This window comes from Dipodomys spectabilis, unplaced genomic scaffold, assembly GCF_019054845.1.
Source record: "Dipodomys spectabilis isolate Male_0828 unplaced genomic scaffold, ASM1905484v1 ptg000054l, whole genome shotgun sequence".
Classification (NCBI taxonomy): domain Eukaryota; kingdom Metazoa; phylum Chordata; class Mammalia; order Rodentia; family Heteromyidae; genus Dipodomys; species Dipodomys spectabilis.
The window spans coordinates 29621260-29627454 of record NW_024870731.1 but is presented as its reverse complement, the minus strand read 5'-3'; positions in this window follow the sequence as shown (position 1 = coordinate 29627454).

The window sequence follows — 6195 nt, the reverse complement described above, 5'->3', positions numbered from 1 at the left end:
TGAAATTTTAACGATTACAGACCTCTCTGCAACTTCATCATTTCTGTTTCCCCTTGAGTCACTGTTAGGCATGAAATCAGACTGCCAGAATGGGAAAGGAGATGGCCTAGAGCGGAAGGGCTGGGCTGTTGTCGGTGATGTTGTTGCTGTCCATCTCGGTTCTCCTGCGGCAACGTGATCAAACTGCTGTGACATTTTCCTCCAGCGATCAAGTAGGCAATCCCGCGCCTTCAGACCCTCAGGTGGCGTGGTGTGTGTGTGTGTGTGGCCCAGTTCATTCCTCTAGGGGGTGGTCAAGGCTCGCCCCTTGGCACAGAAAGAGAAAGGAGAACCCCCTCTCCCTCTGTTTAGTTTTATTCAATGCTTAGTAACAATTTTTTGCCCAGGGAACACTGTGTGTTAATAAAATAGGTGATACTTTGTATGCTACCCCCAAATAACTGGTAAGAGATATAGCAGCAGTAAATTCTCCAGCCCCAAAGAGTTATATATTTTTTTTCAATGAAACTGCTAATTGCTAAGATAAACCCTGATGAAAAAATTATCACTTGGCATCAATGAGAGAATTCATCTCAGGATCTTCCCCCATCCCAGAATATGTATGTTTAAGCCCCTTAAAGTGGTATGATACTTATACCCACTCTCTTACTCCTGAGATCACTTTTAGGTAACTTACAATAACTCATAGAACATAGTATTTCTATTCAATATAACCACATATTAATGCTTGTTACACTAAAACAAATTAGTGTGCTGTAATGACCAGAGACCTCCTGTACATGTTCCTTTTAGACAATATAAAAAAAAAAAACCCTCAAAACTATTTTCTGTCTGTGGTTGGTTCCACCCATGAATAGGGTGTGGAAGGCTGAATGTACAGATGATAGGATCCAAGGTAACAGTCTAACCCTGCAAATCTTTCTGGCTTAACAAAGTCAGTTCACTTCACTCAGATCTTCAGATTTCCATTAGTTGGGAAGCAATAAAATACACTTAATACACCGTCTAGAAGACATAATTTAAATTTCCTTATTGATCCTAAAAGCAATGAAGGGAATTTCAGTGACTATAAGAAATCTTCTACTGGTGCGGATAGTTAGGGAAGTTTAGTAATTGAATTGAATCAGCACTGTTTAAAATATATCCTTGGTGCTGTTTTTTTTTTTTTTTTTTTTTATAGAATTTTAAGTGTGAAAAAATACAAATTGATGCTTCTAGCTTATTTGATAGAATGCTTGCTTAGCAAATACAAGTCTCTGAATTAAAAAAAAAAAAAAGTGCCACCAAAGTTCATGAGTTGTGACATTTTCTTGGCCTTGGGAAAAATTGGGAGAGTTTAAAGCCAGACAAAGCAAAATCAGAGTTCTAGGTTCTCTTTTTCTGGCAGATGGTTTGGGGGAAATTACTTAATCTTCCCATAGCCTCAATTACTTCCTATCTAAACTGGGGAAAAACAGAAAATCTGTCACAGAGGTGTGGATAAATGAGGGAATGTTTGGGAAGTGTTAAGTGTCACCTAGATTTAACTTATTAATAACAGCACAGTTGCTGAGTGCTCAAGCCTGTAATTCTAGCTACTTGGGAGGCTGGGTTAGAGGATCAAGGTTCGTTCTGAACCTCAGATAAAGAAGGTCACAAATGTCCATCTCACTCATTTACCTGACTATCTGCTTGTACTTATTTTATTAGTTACAGGGGAAGCACAATAGCTGGGTGCAGTTGCATGTCCCTGTCCCTTCCACCAGTGACACAGGAAGCATAAGAATAGGAGGATTACAGCTAAATTAAGACCCTACCTCAAAAATAACCAAGACAAAAAGAAGCTTGAAGCATGATTCAAACAGTAGGAAGACTGCCTGCTTTAAAATACACGGCCTGGGGCTGGGAATGTAGCTTAGCAGCAGCGTGTTTGTCTCACAAACATGAAGCCCTGGATTCAATTCCTCTGAACCTCATACACAGGAAAAGCTGGAAATGGCACTGTGGCTCAAGTGGTAGAGTGCTAGCCTTGAGCAAAAGAAGCTCGGGGACAGTGCCCAAGCCCTTAGTTCAAATCCTAGGACTGGCAAAAAACAAAAACCAAAACAATTAAACAAACCAACAACAACAACAACAACAAAAAACAGATAAAACACAAGCCTTTAGTACTACCAAAAAACAAAACCATACCCCACCAAAAACACCAAGCAAACAAAACAAAACAAAACCTATCCAGTCTATGATTCATCTGGATGTTTATGTCACTTTCACCTGATGTTTCCTCTGTTAGTTGTTTTTGGTGGTGGTGGTAGTGTTGGTCATAGGGCTTGAACTCAGGGCCTGACAGCTGTCCCTGAACTCTTTTGTTCAAGACTAGCACTCTACTACTTTAAAGCCACAGTGCCATTTCCAGTTTTTTGGTGATTAACTGGAGGTAAGAGTCTCATGGACTTTCTAACCCCAACTGGAGTTAGATCCTCTGATCTCAACCTCCTGAGTAGCTAGGATTATAGGCATGAGCCACCAGTCCCTGGCTTTCTCTACTGTCATAATAAACAACCACTGACTTTTCTGTTGTCCTTTTATTCTTGTGGCTGTATCTGAACAGGTAGGACAGGAGAAATATTTCAAGCATATTCAATACAATGACAACAGATATTATGAGTCCTCCCAAAGCTCCATGATAGCACTGGGGCGAGGGTGGGGCTGGGGTGGGGTGAATGAGGCCCTATTTTGCTTTCAGAGATCCCACATTGCTAGCTTCATTACCTACACATGAGTCTGTGGGAGGAGTGTTAAGTGACATGTGCCAGGCCTTGCTCTCAGTTACAGGAAGTCCCAGGGTGTGGAGGAATTCCTGGCGCTTGATAGGTGGATAAGGGGAGTAAATGATCTTGGTCAAGGTTAGGGTAGGAGCCTCAGGAAGGCCTCACACCTGTTGGACTAATCTGTGAGCCGGAGCAGTTGTGAGTAAGAATTTTTCACTCTCCAGCTGCTCAGAACTGCATGACCAAAAGCTGTCAAGTGCGTATTCATAACAATATGATTGCTCATTTTTGCTCATCCTTCACAGGCGATGAATGTCTAGTAAATATTTGTTGAATGTACTTTAACTTACTCCCAAGAGAGAAGAAAAACAATGGCAAATAAATAAAGATTCTTAAAGCTGACTGTGTTGCAATGGTGCCTTCTTTTTTTCTGAAAATGTTTAACCGTGTTTCTTCTCTCCCTGGCTGCCTTCTGGGAGGTTTTTGTTTTCTGTATACATTTCTACTTTTGTCATACAGTTATTTATTGTTTTACTTGTTTTTTTGGCAGGACTGGGGCTTGAACTCAAGGCCTCATGTTTTTTTTTTTTTTGGGTCCAGTCATGGGGCCTGAACTCTGGGCCTGGGTGCTGTCCTTCAGCTCTTCAGCTCAAGGCTAGCGCTCTACCACTTGAGCCACAGCACCACTTCCGGCTTTTTTTCTCTTTGCTTATGTGGTGCTAGGGAATTGAACCCAGGGCCTCATGCATGCAAGGCAAGCGCTCTACCACTGAGCCACCTTCCCAGCCCAAGGCCTCATGTTTGCAAGGCAGGTACTTTACCACTTGCATCGTGTCCTCAGTCCAACATAAATAAAAGTGAACATACATAGACTCTTTATTCCAGTCACTGGCTGGAAGTTATTAGTAAGAGCAGTTTATCACTATTCTCGAGGAACGGGGAAGTCAAAATATACAATCATTCTAGAGATCCTGCCAGCCTTTTATATAAGAACTTGTGTTTCTAGATAGGACCATCTTGAATATTTTTCTGCTTGTCAACCACAGTGGGTGGTTGAATGTTTTATGTTTTATTTTTTTTTTTAAGGAAACAAATCTGTTTAAGATTTTCCTGGTTGGACAGCTGCTTTCATCACTGTTAAGAGCAAGTGGCTATTTCTCATCAGTCAGCCTGAGCCAATGATTGCCTGGTGTCATCTCTCTAAATACCACCATTGTGAGTCAGAGTGTCAGTCCCAAGGCATGCAGATGCAGGCCCCAAGCCTTTCTAAATTCTTTATCAGCTTAGCTCTATCCTTTTCCTAGGGCTCATTTTCTTCCTCTATGCAAGGGATAAAGGAGAGTAGATGATTTCCCTAAGGTAATGCCTCTTTTTTTTTTGTTTTGTTTCCATCTGAGGTATGTGTATAATGCTCACTACCATTAATCAAAGGGTATATCTTGGAAACAGCCAGCAGAAGCCCATTTTGGCCAGCAAGGGAATCACTCAGTGGTTTCTCTCAGAGTTGTCGGAGCAAGACCAAGAAGTTTCTTAGTTCATGGAGAGACATGTGACTGACCAGTAAGGGGCTGATGTGTCCTGGTAGGGACAATACACTCTATTCTTATGGCACTCACTGCCTGGTACTAACAAATATCAGCTCAATGAAAGCTACTGATTAACCTAATTGAGTAATCATAAAAGCCAAGACTTCCTTAAGGTTCAATGGAGAAGAGTACAAAGAGGAGACTAAATATCACCTAGCAGTAAGAACAGTTACAAGGAGGTTGCTTTTATAGCATTGTGATAGGTCTTGAATGTCAAATCTTCAGTCATCCTATGCTTTTCACAGGGTTGGATTGAGGCCTGACAATTTGCATTTGTAAATAATTTCCAAGTGCTGGTGGTAAGGGACTATATTTGAGAGTCACTGTGGATTTCATTGAATTCTCTGTCTCCTAAGGGAAACAATAGAATCCTTGTAATGAGTCAGCTGTCTGGAGTCTTTCTGTTTACCTATGTAAGAATTGGGGGTAAGTAATAAATTCTTTCATTGCTGGCAGTCCTGGGCCCTTCAGTACCCACCATCTAGGGGCTGGACTGGCAGACTTAGAGTCTTTAAGCTCCAAGCTCTGAGAGCTAGAGGACTATTCCACTATGCTTTAGAAAGGAGAGACCTGAGGCTCTAAGTACTCATCTTGGAGGTTTACTGCTCTGGTCTTTAACTGTCTTTGGCCCTGGCACTTGGCAGCTTTTGTAATCCTGGGCTCTGGCAGCATGAAGGCCTTGGGTGTTGAGATCTTCAGCCTGACAGTAACAAGTGTTACATAGCTTTCAAGCCTAAGGTGTCTGGAACCCTTGGCCTTTTGGTAACTCCCTGGAACTCTTTCAGTGGCCAGGACCCTCAGTTTTCTTGTATCTGCTCTTCAGAGCATTGTGGTCTCAATTGCATCTGCTCTTTATGGCTCTCTGGAATTCTTTGGATGCCTTTTTCTTGCCAGTGTCATTGTCACCTGGTTGCCACCCAGGCTGTGGTTGCTGTTATTTCTTTCAGTTACTAGCTAGCTCTGATTATTCTAATAATGATAAAGATAAGAAATAGGAAGAAGAAAACGATTCAGAGAAGCTTTTTAGTCGGCCTAATGTCTCACCACCAGGGGGCAGCACAGGAGTGTGTCTTCTGGATGATTCACAGCATGAGCAAATAGCCTGCTTTATAAATAAAGCCAGACTGGGAGTGTGTTAAAGGTGTCTGCACCAATCATCACAGTCCTACCACACAAATAATAGGTGTTTGCACCCATCCTGGCAAACACTTGTGACATGATCCCAGTCCTTTATGCAAATGAAGGACGGATTGGAGTTTTCTGTTGGATCACCAACAAAAGTACTCCCCCTGAAGCCTGGGTGGAAATGAGTGCAGGATCTAGAGACTAGAGTCTGGTACAAGCTGTTTGACAGTCACGGTTGAGGTGATTCTTTTAGGAGCCAGTTGTGCTTTGGGAACAAGCAGCTATGGTTACCACGTAGCTTCCTCTGGGTATCCACAGAGTGTTCCTAATAGCTTGCCGTGTCTTTAGGGCAGTCCTGCAGGCTGCTTGGTGGATAGTTCTTCAAACCAAGTAACTGCAGCACAAGTTCTGTTAGTTAGGGAGTCAAATTGTCCCATCCCAGCATCTTGAAAGAACATTAAAAGAGGTATGTACAGCCAGGTGCTGGTGGCTCTTGCCTGTAATCCTATTATTTAGGACATTGAGATATAAGGATTGTGGTTTGAAGCCAGCCTGGACAGAAAAGTCCCTGTGAAACTCTAATCTCCAATTAACCACTCAAAGACTGGGAGTGGAGCTGTGGCTCAAAATGGTAAGCACTAGCCTTGAGCAAAAGAGTTCGGGGACAGCACCCAGGCCCTAAGTTCAAGCCTATGACTGACAAAAAAAACCCCAAACCTATAATTAATATTAACAGT